This window comes from Coffea arabica, chromosome 4e (genome assembly GCF_036785885.1).
Source record: "Coffea arabica cultivar ET-39 chromosome 4e, Coffea Arabica ET-39 HiFi, whole genome shotgun sequence".
Taxonomy (NCBI): Eukaryota; Viridiplantae; Streptophyta; class Magnoliopsida; order Gentianales; family Rubiaceae; genus Coffea; species Coffea arabica.
Genome location: NC_092317.1, coordinates 29,819,974 through 29,834,403, shown reverse-complemented (window position 1 = coordinate 29,834,403; position 14,430 = coordinate 29,819,974).

Below are 14,430 nucleotides of genomic sequence, written 5' to 3'. Positions count from 1 at the left end.
TGAATGGAAAACGGCCTTCAAAACCAAACATGGTCTCTACGAGTGGCTAGTCATGCCTTTTGGGTTGACTAACGCCCCTAGTACATTTATGCGACTAATGAACCATGTTTTGAGGCATTTCATTGGCAAATTTGTTATTGTTTACTTTGACGATATTCTGATATATTGTCGTAGTGAACAAGAGCACCTGGAGCATGTGAGATTAGTTCTCGAGGCACTTCGACAGGCGCGTCTATACGCTAACCTTAAGAAGTGCAATTTTTGTACTAACGAGCTTGTATTCTTAGGATATGTAGTGAGCTCACAGGGGATCAAAGTGGACGAGTCCAAGATTGAAGCCATCAAGCAATGGCCAACTCCTGCATCCGTTCCGGAGGTGCGCAGCTTTCTTGGGTTGGCAGGCTTCTACCAGCATTTTGTCAAAGACTTTAGCACCATTGCCACCCCATTGACTGTCGTGACCAAGAAGAATGACAAATTCCATTGGGGGGAAGCCCAAGAACAAGCATTTCTTACCCTCAAAAGCAAACTCACACACGCACCTGTGTTAGCATTACCCAACTTCAACAAAACTTTTGAAATCGAATGTGACGCTTCTGGTGTAGGTATTGGCATCGTCCTGATGCAAGACAAAAGGCCTTGTGCCTTCTTTAGCGAGAAACTGGGAGGAGCTGCCTTAAACTATCCTACGTACGACAAGGAGTTGTACGCACTGGTAAGGGTCTTGGAGACCTGGCAACACTATCTTCGCCCTCGGGAGTTGGTGATACACACCGATCACGAGTCATTGAAGTATCTCAAAGGGCAACCTAAGTTAAGTAAGAGACATGCCAAATGGGTAAGTTTCGTTGACACTTTCTCCTATGTCATTAAGTACAAAACTGGCAAAACGAATGTGGTAGCTAATGCTTTATCTCGTAGACATTCTTTGATTGCTGTTCTTGATGCCAAGTTGCTAGGGTTTGAGATACTCAAGGAGATATATACCCATGACCATGACTTTGGGGAAATCTATGCATCTTGTATAAAGAGTCCACATGGAAAGTATTTCTTGCACAATGGTTTTTTATTTTATGTGGATAAATTGTGTGTCCCTAACTCTTCCATTCGTGATCTTTTGGTTAGAGAGGCACACAGTGGTGGTCTCATGGGACACTTTGGCATTGTTAAGACTCTCGCCATGTTACAAGAGCACTTTTACTGGCCGCACATGCGTAGGGATGTTGAACGCATGGCTGCTAGATGTGTCACTTGTCATAAGGCAAAGTCTAAAACAAATCCATACAGCCTGTATACCCCATTGCCTATTCCTCACTATCCTTGGGTAGACTTGTCTATGGACTTTGTCTTAGGCCTACCTAGGTCGCCAAGAGGTAATGATTCCATCTTTGTCGTGGTTGATAGATTCTCTAAGATGCCACATTTTATCCCCTGTCACAAAACTGACGATGCATCTCATATTGCTACTTTGTTTTTCAAAGAAATTGTCCGTCTGCATGGCATGCCTAAGACCATTGTTAGTGATAGAGATGTAAAGTTCTTGAGTTATTTTTGGAAGACAATGTGGTCTAAGCTTGGCACTAGGTTGTTATTCTCCACCACCAGTCATCCACAAAGCGATGGACAAACAGAAGTTGTCAATCACACACTTGGTACTCTACTTCGGGCTTTGATTAAAACGAATCTTAAAACTTGGGAAGAGTGTTTGCCTCATGTTGAATTTGCCTACAATCGAACTGTTCATAGTGCTACACACTACTCACCTTTCGAGATTGTTTATGGCTTTAACCCGCTGACCCCCCTTGATTTGGTACCCTTACCTTCCTCTGAGCACACAAGCTTAGATGGGGAAAAGAAAGCTGATTTTGTGAGCGGTTACATGAAGCCGTTAGAGCAAACATTGAGAGGCGTACTCAGCAGTACATCCAGCAAGCAAACAAGCACCGTCATAAAATGGTTTTTGAGCCTGGAGACTGGGTTTGGCTACACTTGAGGAAGGAGAGATTTCCCAAGCAGCGACAAAACAAGTTATCCCCAAGAGGAGATGGACCCTTTCGAGTGCTCCAACGAGTCAATGACAATGCTTAAAAATTGGAGCTACCTGGGGGTACACTGTTAGCGCGACCTTCAATGTCGCAGATTTGAGCCCATTTCTTGACGAGGAAGATCCAGATTTGAGGGCAAATCCTTCTCAAGAGGAGGGGACTGATGTGTGCACGGACCTCGGCCCAGGCAATGACCCAGTTCGAGTACCATTGGGCCCAGTCACACGTGCACGGGCTAAGCAATTTAAGGAATCACTCCAAGCCCTTGTGCGGAATGTTCAAGACCAACAAGGGGTTCATCGAGACATTGAAGGCTTGGAAGGTGATAACCCAGTTGTCTACACGATGATCCAAGTCCGCGAAGAGAGCCCGTGAAGAGCCCAAGCGGCCCATGGCCGATTAGGCCTTAGTGTTAGGAGTCGTAAGTTAAATTAGTCCATTTGTTAGCCATGGATTCGGCCCACCTTTTTGTTGAAGGATGGCCGAACCCTTAGGCCCTTTAATTGAGTCCATGGATCGGCCCACCCTATCCAAAGAGTGGCCGACCAACTCGCTAGTCGATATTAGGGGTTTTAATATTAGGGTTTCCTTAGTCTTGCCTATATAAAGGCTTGCTTTGTAAGCATTAAGGGTAGATGTTTTATTAATAAAGTTTCAGCATATTTTCGATTCTTCTTGTTGAGAGAGCTTCGAGCCTTAACTTGCTTTGGCAAGGGTGTTGAGCAATCTTGCGTCTTGTCCTTGATTGTTCTACCGGCCTATTCCCCTGAAGTATTCACCTTCATCGAAGTTGTCGTCTACTGCCTTTAATCAAATCATGTCGTCCGTTTGATTCTAGGTCCCGCAATCCAAGCGTTGGACAATCTCTCTAGATCCTTGGACAAACGTGCTACATGTCTCGAAACGTGTTGATCGAGGACCGTACCAGACCAACTAATTAAAACATGACACTATAACAACCAACTCAACCAATGACTAACATTACTTGATGCTTCATTGACTTGGATCAATGTGTAGACAACTTCAAGCCTTCAATGTCTCTATGAAAGCTTTGAGTCAAGGCCGCCATCCATCTCGCCATCCGTGCACACATCAGTCCCCTCCTCTTGAGAAGGATTTGTCCTCAAATCTGGATGGAGATGAATGATACTAACAAGAGTTAGTAGTATGACATCTCAAATCGGCAGTGCGCTTGGAGGTCAGCCACAGTGGGAACAAATGAAAGGTCGTGAGCCAAGTTAAATACCGTTTGGTCAACTTCATGAGGCTCTCAAACAAGGACATGCGCCAAGATAGGAAAGAGCTTGTGTAAGGCTCGTGAAAATTCCAGGTAGCAATCCAAAGCTCTCTAATCAGCCTTCGGCCATGGATTGTCATATTGTCACCTACACAATAAATCTCATAGTTAGTTGTCATAGGCATACAATTGTGCAACGGCTTACCATTCTCATGCACAAGATAAGGATCTTCATAATGATGCTCATGGAAGCTAGAGAAATCCCGAATCTAGTTGTTCAAGGTGGTATGATTCTTCCCTGGTTGTCGCTGATTTGGCACAACTTGCCTATCTGGAGGTGGAACATTGAACCAAATGTGTTGCACTGCCCTAGAAGCACGAACCAGCGAGGTAAGACCAACATTCGGATCTTGATTGACACATTTGTGGGCATCACCCGACATAAGTGGCAGCAATGAAGTGAAACGCACTCCATACGAATCGCATGAATTTGCGCAAGGTGGAGTTGGTAAAGTAAGCTCGTGGTAACCAGCTTTTGGACATGTGAAGAAGCACGAACGTGCACCACTTTTAGCAGGAATAAGCACGAAAACGGGTTGCAAGTCTTTAATCATAGTTGGGAAATTTTGGACAGCGTTACAACCTACACAAACAAAATAACCTTCAACTTGAAACAATTCAGAAATCGGGTAAAGAACTAATGGGATATTATTAGCTAGATGGTAAGAAGGTGTATGATACGGTTCTCGATCAACACATTTCGAGACACGTAGCACATTTGCCCAAGAATCTAGCAAGGTTGTCCAACGCTTGAATTGTGGAACCTAGAACCAACACGGATGACACGAATTGGTAAAAGGCGGTAGAACGACGACTCCAATGGAAGGTGAATACTCCAGTGGATAGGTCGGTAGAACAATCAAGGACAAGACACGAGATTGCTCAACACCCTTGCCAAGAGAAAGTAAAGACTCGAAATTCTCACAAGGAAGAAATTCGAAAATCTAAGCAACTTTTATTCATAAAATGTCTACCTCAAAACCTTACAAAGCAAGCCTTTTTATAGGCTAATGGCTACTAAAACCTAAGGGAAACAGGAAAGGGAAATTCGGCCATCTTGGGATCAAGATGGGCCAGCCCATGCTCTACTAGAACAACTAATCTAACTCTCAAATAAACACTAAGGCCTAAGGCCCTATTCGGCCAACTCACTTGGAGGTCCACTTGACTCTTCATGGGCTTGGATCATGGTGTAGATAACTTGATTGTCTCCTTCCAAGCCTTCAATATCTCTACGGACTCCATGTTGGTCTTGGACTATTCAAACAAGGGCTTGGAGGGATTCTTTGAAGAGCTTGGCCCGTGCATGTGTGACTGGGCCCAATGAAACTCGGACTGGGTCATTGCATGGGCTAAGACACACATCAGTCCCCTCCTCTTGAGAAGGATTTGCCCTCAAATCTGGATCCTCCTCGTCAAGAAATGGGTTCAAATCCACGACATTGAAGGTTGCGCTAACATTGTACTCCCCAGGTAGCTCCAATTTATATGCGTTGTCATTGACTCGTTGGAGCACTCGAAAGGGTCCATCACCCCTTGGGAACAATTTGTTTTGATGTTGCTTGGGGAATCTCTCTTTCCTCAAGTGTAGCCAAACCCAATCTCCAGGCTCAAAAATCATCTTGTGACGGTGCTTGTTGGCTTGCTGGATGTATTGCTGAGTACGCCACTCAATGTTTGCTCGAACGGCATCGCGTAACCTACGCACAAAGTCAGCTTTCTTTTTCTCATCTAAACTGGTGTGCTTAGAGGAAGGTAAGGGTACTAAATCAAGGGGGGTCAGGGGGTTAAAGCCATAAACAATCTCAAAAGGTGAGTAGTGTGTTGCACTATGGACAGTTCGATTGTTGGCAAATTCAACATGAGGCAAACACTCTTCCCATGACTTAAGATTCTTTTTAATCAAAGCCCGGAGTAGAGTACCAAGTGTGCGATTGACAACTTCCGTTTGTTCATCGCTTTGTGGATGACTGGTGGTGGAGAATAACAATCTAGTGCCAAGTTTAGACCACAAAATCTTCCAAAAATAACTCAAGAACTTAACATCCCTATCACTAACAATGGTCTTAGGCATGCCATGCAGACGGACAATTTCTTTGAAGAACAAATTAGCAATATGAGATGCATCGTCAGTTTTGTGACAGGGGATAAAATGTGCCATCTTAGAGAATCTATCAACCACGACAAAGATGGAATCATTACCCCTTGGTGACCTAGGTAGTCCCAAGACAAAGTCCATAGACAAGTCTACCCAAGGATAGTGAGGGATGGACAATAGGGTATACAAGCTGTATGAATTTGTTTTAGACTTTGCCTTATGACAAGTGACACATCTACCAACCATGCGTTCAACATCTCTACGCATATGAGGCCAGTAAAAATGCTCTTGTAACATAGCTAGAGTCTTAACAATGCCAAAATGTCCCATGAGATCACCACTATGCGCCTCTCAAATCAAAAGATCACGAATGGATGAGTTAGGGACACACAATTTATCCACATAAAACAAAAATCCATTGTGCAAGAAATACTTTCCATGTGGATTCTTTATACAAGATGCATAGACTTCCCCAAAGTCATGGTCATGGGTGTACAGTTCCTTAAGCATTTCAAACCCTAGCAACTTAGCATCAAGAACAGCAAGCAAAGAATGTCCACGAGATAAAGCATCAGCTACCACATTCATTTTGCCAGTTTTGTACTTAATGACATACGAGAAAGTGTCAATGAAACTTACCCATTTGGCATGGCGCTTGCTCAACTTGGGTTGGCCCTTGAGAAATTTCAAGGATTCGTGATCAGTGTGTATCACGAACTCCTTTGGGCGTAGGTAGTGTTGCCAAGTCTCCAATGCTCGTGCAAGTGCGTAGAGCTCCTTATCGTACGTGGGGTAGTTCAGGGCAGCACCTCCTAGCTTCTCACTAAAGAATGCACAAGGCCTCTTGTCTTGCATGAGAACGGCCCCAATACCTACACCAGAGGCATCACATTCAATTTCAAAGGTCTTGTGAAAATTTGGTAATGCCAAAACAGGTGCATGTGTAAGTTTGTCTTTGAGGGTGAGGAATGCTTGGTTTTGGGCTTCTCCCCAATAGAATTTGTCATTCTTCTTGGTCACGGCAGTCAATGGGGCAGCAATGGTGCTGAAGTCTTTGACAAATCGTCGGTAGAAGCCTGCCAATCCGTGGAAGCTGTGCACCTCATGGACGGATGTTGGAGTTGGCCATTGCTTGATGGCCTCAATTTTGGACTCGTCTACTTTGATTCCCCGTGAGCTCACTACATATCCTAAGAACACAAGCTCGTTAACGGCCCTACAGTCAGTGCACATGCGCCAAGTTCCATCCTTTTTGGGGACAAGTATCACAGGCACAGCACAAGGACTTAGACTTTCCTTTATCCAACCCTTACCTAATAGGCCATCAACTTGTTGTTGAAGTTCCTTTGTCTCCTCAAGGCCCATGCGGTAAGCAGATTTGTTGGGTAGTGGTGCTCCAGGAATCAGGTCAATTTGCTGCTCAATCCCTCGAATGGGTGGTAAGCCATCAGGGACCTCGTCAGGGAAAACATCCTCAAATTCCTGCAAAAGAGCAACCATACTCGAAGGCAATGCCTTATCGAGCTCAGCAACGTCTAGTAGCACGTGCTTGCAAATCATGAGTAAGACGAGTTGATCAGCATTTACAAGTTTGAGCACATCCTTAGCCTTAATTATCATGTTTTACTTCCTAGAGTTTGTTTTAGCCAATGCATGATCACGTGGTACACTAGGTGTGCTCACTTGACCCTTAATCGATTGCTCACTAGTGGACGTGGAGCAAGTGCCAGGGTCGACCGTCTTTTGCCTTCGCTTTTGACAGTCTAAGTCACACTCCTTTTGCAATTTTAATTGGTCCTCATAAACTTGTGCAGGTGTGACTGGTGTGAGGACCTTACGTTTGCCATCGTGCAAAAGTGTGTACTTATTTGCCTTTCCATCGAATGTGACGTGTTTGTCAAATTGCCAAGGTCTCCCCAAGATGACATGTGTAGCATGCATAGGCACTACATCGCACACAACTTCATCAATGTAAGTACCAATTGAAAAAGGGACGCGTACCTGTTTGAAAACACGTACCTCTCCATCCTTACTTAGCCATTGGAGGCGGTAGGGGTGTGGATGTCTAGTAGTTGGGAGACCCAAGTTCTCAACCATTAGCAAACTTGCCACATTGGTGCAGCTTCCCCCATCAATGATGAGACTACACACCTTATCACCTATTTTACAGCGAGTGTAAAATAAGTTCTCGCGTTGCAACTGCTCGTCCTCCTTGACTCGGGCGGTTAGCACTTGTCGTGCCACCAAGCAACCTACTTCGCCTTGTGTAGGAAAGCAATCTTCTTCAGCCAAGTCATCCTCCAGATAGTCACCTTTGATCAATCCAGGCACCTCCTCACAATCATCATCATCGGACACTATCTCGCCACTGTGAGTGATTAGCATGACCCGTTGGTTTGGACATTGAGACTGGATATGTCCAAACCCTTGGCACTTGAAGCACTTAATGTCCCTAGTCCTAGTCTTAGGAGTCTCAAGTGGTGCCTTAGAAGCAGACCTGGATACATCAACAGCTTTGTTAGGGGTATAATTGGTATTGCGGTTAAAGGCATTACCTTGAATTCGGCTAGAAGGAGCTGGTGTAGCCGAATTTTCAGCTTCGTAGGTTGTTCTCCGTGATAGATTTCCCTTCCATGAAGTTGAGTTGGCAGTTGGGAAGGTACGGGCCCCACGTCTCAGTTTCTTTCCCTTTTCGGCCTTGATGGCCAACTCAAGAAGATCATGCATGTCCAGGTAATGTTGGAGCTCCAAGGCTTCTTGAAGGTCAGGGTTGAGTCCCCTAAGAAACTTAGCCATGCCTGCCTCACTATCTTCTTGAAGGCTTGCCCGCATCATGGCCATCTCGATCTCCTTGTAGTAGTCCTCCACACTCATGTTACCTTGAGTGAGAGTTTGAAGTTTAGAGTGGAGATCGCGATTGTAGTAGCTAGGAACAAATCTCTTTCGCATCAATGCCTTGAGTTCTCGCCAAGTCCGGACTCGTTGTTCTCCTATTCTCCTTCGACTGGTCCTTACTTGGTCCCACCAAACTAGGGCGTAGTCGGTGAACTCAAAAGTGGCAACCTTCACCTTTTGTTCCTCGCTATAGTCATAAAAGTTGAAGACCATCTCGATACGGCCTTCTCATTCCAAGTAAGCTTCAGGGTCGCTTTTGCCTTTAAACGCGGGAACTTGAATTTTAAGTCCCTTGAATTCGTTCTTAGACGTGTCCCTTCTAGGCTTCTCAGGTCGTTCCTCATCCTCACTAGCGGAGTAGTCCTCGCTATTTGCCTTTTTGGTGCCACGGTTACTCCGGTTGTGAGACCTTGAACGAGAGCCTCGTGTGAGACTCTTGGATAGCTCGTCAAACCGAGTGTGCAACTCCTCTATTTGTTGCTCACTAACTCGCCTGAGCTCGTTCTTCATGGCGGTGAACATCAAGGAGTAGTCTGTGGTTGGTTGTTGTTGCTCCATGTCCCTCTTTATGCCCTACAAAAGGTTAGTAACAAGAAAAATAATGCAAGTATATCCTCACTTCGCTCCCTTAGTGTATCACTCTCTCTCGTGTTTCTCACAAAGCACTCTAATGACCTTACCAAATGCCCTTACCTGTCGGGTTAGGTAGTTGAGAAATGCTACTCAAGCTCAATAATTGCCACCAACTTTTTTCCACAAGAGTAATCAAGAAGCAAGACACGAAATGGAATGCAAATTAAGATGGAAATAGGCGGCTTTGGGAGGACTCTAGTGGCGGATAGCAAAGGATAGGCGCTAATGTGAACAAAAAGAAAGAAAACCCTAGTTTCCTATAATGTAGGAGTGAATTTCAGAATTTAGTAGAAAATGTAGAAGAGTATCCTAAAAATTAGGAGAGAATAGAGGAGAGTGTCCAAGTGAAAACCAAGAGGGTATCCAAGTGTTTTACTTAGTTTCCTAATCGATCTTGGCAAACAAGTTAGTTTAGGAAACCTTTTAGGGAAACCTTTTCTTCTTGTAACAACTTTTAGAAACTTCCAAATCCCAATCCAAGAAGAGTTACCAAACAGTTTCGGTTTTCCCTTGCCAACAAATTAGATTCGGCCCTCACAATTTCCTCTCTAACTCAGATTTGGTTGTCCCCTTTCAATCCTTTATCAAGTCGGCTGAACACCTATAAGATTCCTTCCACACAACCCGAGCTCACACACGCACAAACCAGCTTCGGCTTCCCTCCTTCCTTGCGCAACAACCAAGACAGTTTCGACTATGGCTTCGCGGCAAGAAGATGCAAGTGCCCTCACGCAAGCTTCACCCCCATGGGTTACTCAAGACTCCCCCAAGAATTTTACTCCTAGGCCAAGGAAGCCCTTCACCACTGCAAGAGAGTATAGAAAGTTGTTTATTCGAAGGGAGGTTCAAGTTTTCAAGAAACAAAGTGGTCAAGAAATTCAAGAACCTCGAAGGGTGGTTCAAGTTATCAAGTCACAAGGTGATCAAGAACCACAAGAAGAGGTAGGTCAGAATTTTTGAGTACTTTTCTTGGGGTTTAAATTTCTGTTTTGGGTAGAAACAAGATGTAACAAACTGATTTGGCAATAAAAGTGTGGCTCTCTTCTTTGCTTTCTTGCTACCCGAATGCCCTTCTCTTTTCTCTTTGTCGTTTCTTTTTTTTTTTTCTTTTTTTTTTTGTTAACTTAGCAAACGAATAACACCAACAATCTGACCGAACTGGAATAAAAATTCCAGATTTGGTTCGGTCCACAAGGCACAAGTAACGATCAACAATCCCTCAAGAATTTCCACGCAAGTTTCAAGACTTCAAGAATTTCCAGTTTTGTTTTCAAGAAACTCAAGAACCCTAGATTCTTGTAGGTTTCCTTCAAGATTCACAAGTACCAACAAAATTAACCACAAATCAGATTTGAAAACTAAGAACACAACTTGGATGAACCCACAAACATCTTGGACAGATTTGGAACAAAGAAAAGACCCTAGCGCAAGACAAACCCTAGCCGCAAGAGAAAAACCCTAGCTGCAAGGAATCCCTAGCCGCCACAAGAGTTAGGTTTCTTGCTGCCAAGCGACGTCCAACCAACTAAACAGGTTCGTGACTTCCAACCAGAATTTTGTACGTCCAAGTGTGCACAAACCACAGCAGATTGGACACTAAAACAACGAACAAGACTACTGACAGATTTGACAAGCTACAAAGCGACGCTAACGGGCAGAACTTGATGCACAATTGAACGAACAGAAATTAACACACTATGTCGGACAGATTGGGGCTCAAACACCCAACAGAATTGACGCAACAAGACAACAAAAAATTGTTGACAGATTTTTTTTTTTTTTAACAAGGCAGCGGAATCAACAAAACTAAGACAAAGCTACGAATATAACGGAAGATACCCCAACCAAAGCTCTAAAGCCAACTGATACTGATACGTTCCTCGATCAACTTGTTTCGAGACACGTAGCACGTTTGCCCAAGGATCTAACGAGGTTGTCCAATGCTTGGGTTGCGGAACCTAGAATCAAACGGACGGCACGATTTGATTAAAAGTGGTAGACGACACTCCGATAAAGGTGAATACTCCAAGGGAATAGGTCGGTAGAACAATCAGGGACAAGACGCAAGATTGCTCAACACTCTTGCCAAAGCAAGTGAAAGGCTCGAATTCTCTCTCAAGAAGAAGAATAGAAAAATAACAAACTTTATTGATAAAACGTCTACCACAAACCCTTACGAAGCAAGCCTATTTATAAGCTAAGAGTTACTAAAACCTTAAGAAAATAAGGAAAAGGCAGTCGGCCATTTTGGGGTCAAGATGGGCCGGCCCATGCTCACTACTAACTACTCCAACTCTACTAGCTACTAAGGCCTAATGCTTACTTGGCCAACTCTCTTGGAAGCCCACTTGTCTCTTCATGGCCTTGGATCATGGTATAGATAATTTGGTTGTCTCCTTCCAAGCCTTCAATATCTCTATGGACTCCATGTTGGTCTTGGACGATGCGAACAAGGGCTTGGAGGGATTATTTGAAGAGCTTGGCCCGTGTACGTGTGACTGGGCCCAATGGAACCCGAACTGGGTCATTACATGGGCTGAGGTCCATGCACACATCAGTCTCCTCCTCTTGAGAAGGATTTGCCCTCAAATCTGGATCCTCCTCGTCAAGAAATGGGCTCAAATCTATGACATTGAAGGTTGCGCTAACATTATACTCCCCAGGGAGCTCTAATTTGTTAGCGTTGTCATTAACTCGTTGGAGCACTCGAAAGGGTCCATCTCCTCTTGGGGATAACTTGTTTTGTCGCTGCTTGGGAAATCTCTCCTTTCTCAAGTGAAGCCAAACCCAGTCTCCAGGCTCGAAAATCATCTTACGACGGTGCTTGTTGGCTTGCTCGAAAATCTCTCTTTTGCTTTCACTTTTGACGGTCTATGTCACACTTCCTTTGTAATTTTAATTGATCCTCATAAACTTGTGCAGGTGTGAGTGGTGTGAGGACCTTACGTTTGCCATCGTGCAAAAGTGTGTACTTGTTTGCCCTTCCATCGAATGTGACGTGTTTGTCAAATTGCCAGGGTCTCCCCAAGATGACATGTGTAGCATGCATGGGCACTACGTCACATACGACTTCATCAGTGTAACTACCAATGGAGAAGGGAAAGTGTACCTGTTTGAATACACGTACCTCGCCATCCTCACTTAGCCATTGGAGGCGGTAAGGATGTGGATGTCTAGTAGTTGGGAGCCCTAAACTCTCAACCATGAGCAAGCTCGCCACATTCGTGCAACTCCTACCATCGATGATGAGGTTACACACTTTGTCACCTATTTTACAACGAGTGTAAAATAGGTTCTCTCTTTGTAGTTGCTCGTCATCCTAAACTCGGGCGGTTAGTACTCGTCGTGCCACCAAGCACCCTACTTCCCCTTGTGTGGGCGAGCAAGCTTCCCCAGCGGAATCTTCTTCCAGGCAGTCGTTGTTGACTAGTTCGGGCAGCTCCTCACAATCGTCATCATCGGACACGATCTCGCCAGTGTGAGTGATTAACATGACCCGTTGGTTTGGACATTGAGACTGAATATGTCCAAACCCTTGGCATTTAAAGCACTTGATGTCCCTACTTCTAGTCTTAGGCGTCTCAAGAGGTGCCTTCGAAGCGGATCTGGATGCATCAACAGCTTTGTTAGGGGTAAAATGGGTATTACGGGCGGAGGCATTACCTTGAATTTGGCTAGAAGAAGTTGGGGTAGCCGAATTTCCAGCTTCGTATGTCGCTCTCCGTGGTTGGTTACCCCTCCATGAAGTCGAGTTGAAAGATTGGAAGGTACGGGCCCCACGCCTCAATTTCTTTCCCCACTCAGCCTTGATGGCTAACTCAAGATGGTCATCGATGTCCACATAATGTTAGAGGTCCAAGGCTTCCTGAAGGTCAGGATTGAGACCTCTAAGAAACCTGGCCATGGTCGCTTCGCCATCCTCTTGAATGTTTGCCCTCATCATGGCCATCTCGATCTCCTTGTAATAATCCTCCACACTCATGTTGCCTTGACTGAGGGTTTGCAGTTTGGAGGGGAGATCTCGATTGTAGTAGCTTGGAACGAATCTCTTACGCATCAGTACCTTGAGTTCTCGCCAAGTTCGGACTTGTGGTTCTCCCATTCTCCTTCTATGGGTCCTCACTTGGTCCCACCAAACTAGTGCGTAGTCGGTGAATTCAACGGTGGCAACTTTAACCTTTTGTTCCTCACTATAGCCGTAGCAGTCGAAGACCATCTCAATGCGGCCTTCCCATTCCAAGTAAGCTTCGGGATCACTCTTGCCTTTGAACGCGGGAACTTGAATTTTGAGTCCCTTGAGTTCGTTTTTAGACGTGTCCCTCGTAGGTCTCTCAGCACGTTCATCATCCTCACTACCCGAGTAGGCTTCACTATTTGCTCCCCTGGTGTCACAGTTACTCCGGTTGTGAGATCTAGAACGAGAGCCTCGTGTGAGACTCTTGGAAAGTTCATCAAAGCGAGTGTGCAATTCCTCCATTTGTTGCTCACTAACTCGCCTGAGCTTGTTCTTCATGGCGGTGAACAGCAAAGAGTAGTCAGTGGGTGGTTGTTGTTGCTCCATGCCTCTCTTGATGCCCTGCAAAAGGTTAGTAACAAGAAGAAATCGTGCAAATATATCCTCACTTCACTCCCTTAGTGTAGCACTCCCGCTCGTGTTTATCACTCAATAACACTATTAGACTTACCAAGTACCTTTACCTGTAGGATTACGTAGTTGAGAAATGCTGCTCAAGTCCAACGATTTATCATCAACCGTCCCGCAAGAATAATCACGGAATAAGACACAAGATGGAGGGAAAAAATTGGCGTAGAAGAGGATAGTTTGGAGGGAGTATGGTGGCGGACAGCAAGGACAAAGGCGCAAGTACGAGCACAAAGAGAGAAACCCTAGTTTTCCTAAAGTGTAGGAGTGGTTCCTAAAACGTAGGAGTGAATAAAGGAAAGTGTCCAAGTGGGAAACAAGGAGTTATCCAAGTGTTTGAACTAGTTTCCTAAAGTGATTTTGGGAAAACAAGTTAAGCTGAGAAACTCTTTAGAAACCTTTCTTAAACAACTTTGGAAACTTCCAAATCCCTCTCCAAGTGGTCTTGCAAGTCCGATTTGGCTCCTACTCTTCCCAACCGAAATTTCCAGAATTTCCTTCTTCTTAAACCCTTCCCCAAAGTCAGCTAAATCCCTATAAAATCTCTCTCTTCATAGCCGCACCTTTCTCCCAAGAAATTCGGCCTCTACTCTCAAGAACAAAGCAATTCGGTTCTCCTCCTTCTCTTCGCAAGGCAAGGCAGCTTTGGTTCTTGTTTCAAGACAATGGCATCCCAAGATAATGTGAGCAATGTAACTCAAGGATCCCCCCAACGGGCTGCTCAAGAAGCTCCCAAGAAATTTAGTCCTAAACCAAGAAGGCCCCGTATGGATGCAAGAACGTACAAGAAACTTTTTATGCGAAGGGAGGTGCAAGTGTT